Source organism: Asparagus officinalis, chromosome 3 (assembly GCF_001876935.1).
Source record: "Asparagus officinalis chromosome 3, Aspof.V1, whole genome shotgun sequence".
NCBI lineage: Eukaryota > Viridiplantae > Streptophyta > Magnoliopsida > Asparagales > Asparagaceae > Asparagus > Asparagus officinalis.
The window spans coordinates 14,076,074-14,087,223 of NC_033796.1; the positions used below are offsets into that span (position 1 = coordinate 14,076,074).

At 31.4% G+C, this 11,150-nt stretch overlaps 1 long non-coding RNA gene across 1 annotated transcript; it reads left to right on the forward strand.

Moving 5' to 3' along the window:
• LOC109832100 lies at positions 3,500-3,712 on the forward strand. The gene is made up of 2 exons (XR_002244638.1): positions 3,500-3,591; positions 3,677-3,712. It is a non-coding gene; the product is annotated as an uncharacterized LOC109832100 (long non-coding RNA).

Below are 11,150 nucleotides of genomic sequence, written 5' to 3' on the forward strand. Positions count from 1 at the left end.
AATCAATAATACTATTCTTATCCTCACTAGCTATTGTATTCATGATTAGGGAGGAGGAAAGGAACTTCATTTCTCTGCTTGACTATTCATGTTTAGGGAGGAGGGGGAAGGAACTTCATCTCTCTTCTTGACAAATTTAGAAGATCTATCGCAACTGGCCTGCTTAATGAAAAAAAATTGTAGAGGACAACTAGATCAATTAATCCAAATCAACATGGACTTACCACAGTAGGAAAGGTATAGGCAGTTGGGATCAATTATGGAATATTAGGGATTCATGCTGATATCTATACATCCTTGGAGAATCTTTCTGCACAATGAAGCTCCTGTAATATCGAACCAGGAATCAGTGAAAAATAAATATCTATCATTAACTGAAGCATAGAAGGTAAAAATGACCTTATGAAGTTATCATATTGTTATATATTGATCTCCCTACACCAACAGCAGCAACTATAGTACTGAAATTATCATCCGCTAACACCATATCAGAAGACTCCTTAGCAACCTGCATAAAGCAAATTTTAGGGTAATAAATGTCAATGAATAAGCAGAATGAAATATGCCTCAGTTAATTTTCTTTGTTTCAGTCCTTTATCAATCACAATTTAGACCAATGTGGATTGTGCCATAATATTCCCAAAATTTCTAGCTTTGAGCCTTGGGCAAATGCTAAATGTGTAATTAAGATAGACAAAGCAAATTGCATGTCTCATAATCGCTATTGCACTCAATGATGTTCTATTGTCCCTAGACTATCCTTATATCATTTTTCTTTGGCCTAAAAAAATCTTCTTCAAGATTAAGTCCATTCCATAAAGCAAACCTAATATCAAAGTTGAAACTATATGAAAAGACTTAAATGAATACTACAATGCTGAAAAGTTACACATATGATGGAATCCCTCAACACTAATGAGAGAATAGGGAAAAAGTAATACGTGAAGAACATTTGTGAAACTTCAAGGAAATTGACACAGCTAGACCACACTACAAAATTTCATGACCATCCAAGCAAGTTTAAGACTTCAATCAAGAAGACCCTAATAGAAAGACAAGCATCTGTAGACTCCAACAGAGTAGAAAAAGACAAGGAATGCAAAGAAAGTACCTCTGTCCTCAATCATAAGGGGTTGTATTTTGATGAATATTAACACTTTCAATATATTTTATTTTAGAGATCTCTGTCCTCAATCTTCCCTCTTCCATTTGTAACATTCACTAATTCTCTTTTAATGTAGGTAATTATTGGTGCTCAGCCATTTGCAAGGATAGGATTACGGTATGGTGTTAATTTCTTTATTTATTTTTGTCTCAAGTTTAAATTAAGTTGAATGTAAATTTTCATTGTGTTTATACAATTTAATCAAAGTATCATTATTACTGTGTTGTGTTGTGTTGTAGAAATAATTTTCATTGTGTTTATACAATTTAATCAAAGTATCATTATTACTGTGTTGTGTTGTGTTGTAGAAATAAGTATATATAGCATTAGAAAATAGATTTGATGCTTCAATGTTGAAATAAGAGTTTTAACATTATGATTCTCACTGTGATTGTAACCAAAAAAAAAATTTAAGGACACTAAGCACCAAACAACACGATCTGACACTAAGAACCAAACAACAAGCTCCAAATCAACAACAAGCTTTTCTATTTGCTCCATAGCATACAGCAAGCAGCTTAGCCAAGGGGGTTACATTACAAATCACGGGTTTGCACTTTACCTAACAATTCAAGCAAACATGGATGATGGTCAACAGAGTTCATCTCAAGGTAACTACACATATTCCAATCTGATGCATTATAGCAGCATATAGTTAGAACATATGTACTTAGTGTCTAACATTTTGCATGTGTGCAGGGTCTTGGCATTCTCAACAAAGGGATTTGACAATCAGACAGATCAAAAGGAAGATTAGAAATCAGTATCAGTATAATAATTATGAAACTCAGAATAACATCTTTGGGTCTAAAAAAAGGCAGCATGATCGGATAATTGATGATAAAGAAGTGAATGGCAACTACAAAAAGGCAAAAATACAGCAGTATAAAAGCAGAAGAATCATACCTTCATTCATCAATGCAACCGAAGAAGCTACAATAAAGCAGCAGACAAGTAAGAAAATATGTAATTTACAAGATTAAATTAACCTGAAAAGTATGTAATACATGCCTTGCTAATGCTAATTTTTAAAATATTTTAACCTTGATTTTGATGGTGAACCAGTCCATTAATCAATCAAATAAACCTATCCATTCAATATCATTTTCAAACATATGGACTTTATTGTTAAAATTCATGTTATTTCACACATTTCTTACCATGTTATCCTCAAATTGTTAATTGTATATGTATAATGGTACTAATTAAAATACCAATCTTATTGAATTGCAGTTAATCACAATGGGGTACATAATTTTGGACCGCCAAAATTTATATGTGAATATTGTCACGCAATGCTATTAGGTACAAGTTCAACTATAAACCATTCAATGAGCTTTATAGAATGAAAGGAAACAAGACTTATTTGGCAGGTAAACATTTATTATAATTTTTGCATCATGATATAGTTCAATGCAGATTATGCAACAAACCTTATATAACTTACCCCTCTTATCTTTGATTATTTCAATTTCAATACAGATATAATTGGGTATGTGAAATATATATATCCCTTGGAGCAAACTGTCATTTCCGGAAAGCCAGGGACTAGGAGAGCCTTAAAACTAATCGATGAAGAGTGAGAGTTATCTTATTCATCACCTAATCTAACTGTTATTTATATTTACTTATGCTTGAACCTAAAACTTTGTATCTCTTATACAAATCAGAAACATAGAATGCACTGTTACTTTATGGAACCAAATTGCTACAAATCTAGAGAGCGCATTGATCGAACAAGATCCAAACAACATGGTTATGGTGGTCAGTGGAATATTTGTTACTAATTTTAGAGGTAAGATGAACAATTACACATGTAATAAATATTGATTTCATCAATACATAAGTACAGACGATACTTTCCGCATAACTTTGCACATAAAATTTCAGGCAATAATTCAGTGTCATCAAGCACGGCGACCAAAATCTATGTGAACATACCTGAACAAAGAGTAGTGGAATTATCTCAGAGGTAATTTTAGTATCTTTATATTTTGACATACGTAATTAAATTATATGTACTGACATATGATTTCTGAGCATATATACATAGGTACATGGAGTCGGAAACACAGATGCAGCTAATAAAGACACCAATTAATTACAAATCAAAGCAGAAATTGCTTGAAACACCATCTGCATCTTTGAACGATCTTATTTTATTCAATGATCCAGAAACCGCGGAGGTAATGAAGTTTTTAAAAGATGGCCTATCAATTGTGCAAACTAATTATCTATTCTATAGCTAATATTCATCTTTGTAATTTGAAGGAATATTTCTTTATATGTAATGTGAGAATCAATACTATAATGGATAACCAAAAATGGCGTTATCGCGGATGCCCAGATTGTTTTAAGAAAACAATTGATGCGGAAGCTACTTTTTGGTGCGCAAAGTGTGACAGAGAGGTATTTGCAGAAAATAGGTATGTAAATATTTACAATATGAACCACAATTACATACCAAATAATGACTTTGATAATCAATGAGTTGGCAAAAAAATTATACAGCTACAGGATAACTATGGAAGTTCAAGATGAATCTGCGAAAACTACTTTCGTTGTTATGAACAAGGAAGCTGAAAAATTGGTGAAAATACCGGCTCAAGAGGTTGCATGAACAATAAAATATGTGAGTACATCTTCTTCTTAAAGTTTTTTGAACCACATTTTATAACACATTCAGTATTTGCTTAAAAAATATTATTCATTGATCAGGTTAATGGCAGAGAAGTTTTCCCGGAAGTGATAAAAGCCATATCTGGAAAATATATTAAGGTTCAGGTAAAACTAACGCGATATAATTTTGTGGAAGGTAATGAAGGTTTCACAATAACCAAAGTAATAGAGGAAAATACAGACAGTACAGGTGCAATTGAATTTAACTCTACAAATCAGGTAAAATTTTTCTTTATATTATTTATATAACTTTGTAAAGCACGTATCTATAAACTTACCTCTTTATCTCTCTCTCTCTCTCTATATATATATATATATATATATATAGACTAAGTGATTAACAGTATATATATATATATATAGACTAAGTGATTAACAGGCCCTTTATATTTTATGTTTATTTACAAAAAATCCATTTAAGATCAAAGACTTATTACTTTAGTTCCTCGTATCCAAAGTGAAACCAATAGAATAATTCTTCTTAGGAGTAAATTGCACATAACTGTCATTTTCATGGTTGATTTCAAAAGTTTGAAGCATGGCATGTTTTAACAGAAAAGAAAACGTGCATTTAAAAATGTAACGTACAAATGCACAATTACCAAATAACTACAAGAAAAAGCAACTTTTGCATAGAAAAAGTATATTAGAGAACGTTGCATTAGACTGAAATGAAGATTGACATCTAGAATTGTGACTTTAAAAGGCTCAACACATACTCGATGAGAAAAGAACCTTGGAAGATAACAACCAGTGATGTTTCTATTTGCTATGTATATTACTAATGTGTGACTTATGAGTATAAACTCTAATTATGTTGACATTTCGAATTTATATAGTTCATGCTTCTTTTGTTTATTTATTAACAAACGTTAATTATTTGCATTACATCTACTACTTCTTTAGGCCTGGAACCAAATCAAATCATAAAGAATAGTGCCTTCATTATCATGGTGTTTTCATCTCCTGTTAATTTGCAAACTTATTATTATTACTGTTGTTATGCACCTGTTTTTTTTTGATATTATTATTTAATAAATAAATACTCATTTATAATTACTGTACACCAACAACATTTACTCATTAAAAAATAAACAAGTAATGAAAACAATCCTTTTAAAATGCAAAATCCATTCAGTCAATAAAAAGATAAATATCATATTATAACAAATTGGTTCCAACCACAAAAGAAGATAAGTCACCCAAACATGAAAACGATCCAATTTACTATTAAATTGCTCTAATTACAAGATCTTCTACAAAACAATAACAACTCAACCTCACAAAGGGTACCAACATATTGAGAACAATTGTAGCCCTGTTTTGGCTTAAATTTTTTTTTTCCACATGCAAGCATATACGTACATCTATTTTTTTTTGATTTAATACATAAAAGAAAAGTCAAGGCAAAGAGCTTCTAACATAGTTATTTTATGCAATCTCTAACATAGTTTATCAATAGATTATTTTTTTATGCATATTTCAAACATGAATTTCAAACATGAATTTCAAACATGAAACTAACAGATCCTCCTATTGATATGCACCAAATTAAGTACTCTTAATTTGGCTAAACCAGAAATAAAACCTGACAAGAGCTAAATTCTTAAACATCATGAGGAAAAGTAGTATTCTTTACCAAATCATCTCAAACAAACTTATACCAAAAGTATTAGGAAAGGAGTTCAAAGAACACATAAAACACTTACAATCCTTAAAAAACATATCAATGTACATATAACAGAATTCTTACTTTTCCGGTCATTCATCTCAAATGAAACCATTGTGCCAGATTACAGAGAAGTCCAGATAATGATGTCCAGGGACCTACCACAATAATAAATAATTGTAAGATATGGAATGTATATTTCCTGCAGATTGATAAGTGCAAGTATGACTTAGAATGTCCATCCATAAAAACATTACCAATTAAGTACCAGGTCTTTTTAAAATCAATTAAGTACCAGGTCGTACTATAACTTACTTTCTCAACTATGCATATATCTACCAAAAAAAATAATCTATTACAAAAATTAATTTCAAACATGAATTTTATGCAATCTCTAACATAGTTTATCAATAGATTATTTTTTTTTTGAAAATTTCAAACATGAATTTCAAACATGAAACTAACAGATCCTCCTATCGATATGCACCAATCATATTATAACAAATTGGTTCCAACCACAAAATAAGATAAGTCACCCAAACATGAAAACGATCCAATTTACTATTAAATTGCTCTAATTACAAGATCTTCTACAAAACAATAACAACTCAACCTCACAAAGGGTACCAACATATTGAGAACAATTGTAGCCCTGTTTTTGCTTAAATTTTTTTTTCCACATGCAAGCATATACATCTATTTTTTCTGATTTAATACATAAAAGAAAAGTCAAGGCAAAGAGCTTCTTTTCCCCTTTTTCTACTGCAATCCTACATTGATTACACGATAATGCAAATGAAGGCAACAACATCCTACATTATTCAATTCAATTCGATATATTGCCTAAACATATAAATAAAACTTGCAACAATATACAATAAATCCATACAATCAATTGTTTCAAGTCAAAGCCCACTATAAAGAACAAAATAATATAAAACAAAACAAAGAAAAAACAAAGACAAACAAAATAAAACTTCATTTTTATCATGGATGATCGACAACATATTACCTAAATGGCATGTCATAACATTTTAGTGAAATTAGAGCAAGAAATTATTGTCGCTTCTATTAAAAGATAAAAAATTAAATTACCAGGTAGTCGTATGGAAATAAGAATACAACATTTGAATAAATCAAAATTAATGATTTACCTTTAACATATAGAACACATTCTGAATTCTGCATAATAAAAACGGCTAAAAAACTAAACAACAAAAATCACCACATATTTCAAAATATAGAATAACTTTGATAGATTTTTCTACAAAGAAATCTAACCAAAATTTTAAGGAAAAATTTGTATTATGCATAAATAATCTGGTGATAACAACGTTAGCCCTAATTTCAATATCCATGTACCAGAATGCAATTATTTAATGTAGAAGACTCGCATTTGCATGTCTTCGTGTCAACGAATGCTAACCAAATATACCGCCATAAACAGTTAACATGCAATAGAGGCTAAAAAAAGATAGTATCTTTCCAGTTTAGGAAAAATAAACAAAACTATATAATCCAAATAAAATAAATAATTACTCATAAATAACAAACAAACTCAAAATTTCACATGAGACAGATAATAGGCTAAAAGATCAGAACTTTGTGTCAAAACTCTTGATTTTGCACGACCTACCTTCTGTCTTCGAGATCTATAGCATGAAAGATGAAAAATGATAAAAGTGAGAGCATTAAATAATGTAATTATTAATCCTTAAAGGTTAAATTTATAGATATATCTATATATATGAAATAAAGGCTAAAAAGTTAGTATCTTTCCAGTTTAGGAAAAATAAACAAAACTATAATCAAACAAAAATAAATTTTTACTCATAAATAACAAACAAACTAAAAATTCCACATGAGACAGGTAGTAGGCTAAAAAGATCAAACCTTGGTGACAAAAGTCTGACGCTGCACGACCAAACTTATGTCTTTCGAGATCTATTGCATGAAAGATGAAAGATGATAAAAGTGACAGCATTTAAAAATTAAATTATCAATCTTTACAAGTTAAATCAACAAATCTTAAAAAAAAAATCTTTACCTAAAAGTATAAACGACGACGACATTTCAAGGCTTAGTCGACGACGAGATTCAAGGGATGAGTCGACGATGAGCTTCGAAGACGAAGTCGACGACGAACTACGAAGAACGACGAGCTTGAGGTGAGTTGTGAACGAAAGGAATATGGAGAAGCGTGAAAACCGAAGCCCTAATCTTCAATCGGAGTCGGTTTTGAAGGAGAAGAGGGAAAGAAAGAGGAGAGATGATTCGATCGCTCAGATCTGAAGGAGGCGGCGGGGAGATGAAAATGAGAATGCCCTAGCCCTAAAACCCCACCCTTTGATATTTATAGGTATATAATGGGTATCATTTGTAAAACAAAATTTACATAATAAACATTTGGAATAAGTCCAAGAAAAAACCAAGCCATGACCCCACAGGATAGAGATTCATCATCTTAATTTCCAATGGAAAAAAAATTCATCTTAAGTTCCAAAGGGAAAATTAAAAAATCCAAACAAACCCTGCATTTTGTGTGCCGAGATATTTTAGTTTCTACGTCATTTTTTTTATTAATGTTGGTAAACTAACCCAGCTACTAGATTCTAGCTATAACTAATCTGCACTGTTCTAATATCACATTTTTATACAAATAAAGGGTGCTTATATTTTTATAAAATTGTTTATCGGGCTTGCTCTTCATTAATCTAATCTTTTGTTTTTTTTCCTATCGCATCTAAACTTAAGAACGCGGTGGGATGGAATTAGGTGAAAGCGTTGGTTGTTATTTTCAACTACCAATGTGGAAATGAAAAGGTTCTAGTGCTTTTTTTCCTCTCTCTATCTCTCTCTTCGACTACCGAATAAAACTGTTAATGTATTATCAAACATATATTTGGTTAAATATCTATGAAAATTTTATCAATTTAATAAACGACAACAAATTAATCAAACATATCTTTGGTTAAATTTTATTTATTTATAAACCAAATACTAAAAAATATTTTTTAGTATTAAATGAAGTATCGCTTCGAACTTTATCAATAATAAATGAATAATAACCAAATATTAATTAATTTTTCAATTCACTTTTACTCTAAACTGAATTTATAGCAGAATAGTACAATTATTTATAGCATAATACTTAATTTTGTTAACATAATCAATATTTGAGAATATAATTTAAAAACCGTGCTTTGCACGGGTCTAAATACTAATATATATAATGCACCCATATGTATTTACAAATTATGATTTCTTTCTTCACCTTTTGCTTTGTCTTCTCATCTCGTCAAGTAACCCATACCATTTTTTTATTGCCAAGTTTGCTAATAAAAACGAGATCTTCCTAATTTACACAATTCGAAGCTAACACCCGCTACTAATCTCAACTCATACATCTCAAGCTAATTAAAAACTTCTCATCTTCTCACTATATAATCACAAACACAAAGCGAGAGCGGAAACTAATTAATTACACAATATCTCAAGTACATGCACAAATCGCGTTTTGATCTCTACATAGCTTTAGAGATCTCATTAACTATCCATCTGAAATGTTGAGCCTCACAAGGGATTCTAAGGATCCCTTGCCTATTATATCCCAACTCCTCAGCTGTAGTCTCAAGCAACAAAGATATGCAAGGATCTTTCAAGAGCTTCACATGAACTAAAACTCTCTCTTCTTCTTCATCCTGGCTTCCTACGATCAATGGAACATACCCTTTCGGGATTCTCTCTTCTTTCTTGTTGAAGATTGCAGACTTCTTCATGTTGTTTAATTATCTGTGTAACGGAAAGAAGAGATGAGGGTGTGAGTTAATTTGTATTTTAGATCTAAATATCTGTATGTATTTATACTAAAAAAGAGAGAATGATGCGGTTGAAGTTTCCCTGCACCTTAGGTTGTTCTTCTTGTTTAGAACGAGGTATGACTATGACTTTGACCGTGTTAGTGATGTGATGTGGATATTTGGTCTAGTTTTTGCTAGCCGCTGGTCTTAGAATTCATCAACTTGTCAGAATATTCAGGGATAAGGCGTCTTAATTTCACTTTTCCGGTTTTTCTGTTGTTTTTTGATCAATTTGTTTATTGATATTGTAGAAATTATTAATTACTGTGAAAGGACATTCTGCTTTAAGAAAAGAATTTAACATGGATGCAAATCAGAAACATTGTACGTAGCACATTATGAACAAGGTGGCCTAAATCGTAATTAAGAAAAAAAATATTCTCTAGCTAGCTTAAAATTTACAATTAAATAAATTGACTTGCCATAAGGATAATGTGTGATAGCTGAGAAGCACTTTTAAGTAATTATTATCATCATAATGTACAGTTCTTTGTCTATTTTACTAATTCCCTATCCTGTCGAATAATCTTTTTGTTTTGCTTAATTTTCTACAATTAATTTTGTTTATTAGGAGAATAACATAATATAAGAACGCTTGCACAAATAATTTCCGGTATGAAAAACCTTTCTCTCCTCAATTTGTCATTTATATCTAATATATATACCACGAACATTTGCTGCATGCTAATATTCTAAAAATATTAAAAGTCATTTTCCCCATTAATTTTATTTGTTGGCTTGTTTGATTTGATAAACATAGGGTACCTTTCATTGGCCAATACTTTATACATCCACGGTCCACCTTATATAAAGCGACAAAGAAATAAAGCTAAATGCTTTTGCCCGTAAGTTAAGTTGCGATGTACATTCCTACTAAAATACAGAAATCATAAAATAATTGCACAATATAAGCCCGAACCTAGTCCCACTGAATTCGTGACGTATAATTTAAGTCCGTAACTAGCCACTAGGCAGAGACCAGCTGACGGCATACTGGGTCCCACCAAACTTTCTGACTGGGTCATCAGGCTGGTAAATCGTCAACAATATCGCATGCAATCTCACGAAATAGCCTTTGACCTGTGTTATATAAAGTTTTAAAATCTGGTTTTTATCCCCTTATTATTTGATTAGGAAGCTTCCTCATAATTTTTCAGATCATGGTTATTAAACCCGTGAATGTGATTACGAGGACCCTCAACACACGGCTCAGATTATTCCAAAAATTTAATTTTTTGTATGTGCTAGTCTAACTGTTGGAGAATTTAGTCTCCCCGTCTGCTGCGATTTGCGCAACTTAAAATCCGACCCACAATCGACAAGATATAAAATAACCACAATCAATAAGAAAGAGCATCAGGATTTACGTAGTTCACTAGTAGAAAATGGAATATCGCAGACGGAATATCCCAGACGGAGATTTTTCCGTCTGGGATAATCTATACTAGACGGAATTAAACCGTCGATGAATTTCCGTCTATAATAAACTATTCTAGACGGATATTTCCGTCTAGAAAAGTATTGTAGACAGAATTATTTTTTAAATTTTACTGATTATCCTTCGAGTTCCTAGCCCCAAACCCCAAATTCGTCGAGTTCCTAGCCCCAAACCCCAAATTCGTCGAGTTCAATTTAAAAAGTGGAAAACCCCAGATCTGGACACCATATTTGCAAATTCTCATTACGAAAACCCCAAATCCTTCGAGTTCCTAGCCCCAAACCCCAAATTCGTCGCCCGACCTCGCCGTATTGGTCGTCTTGGTTCGTCGCATCCCTT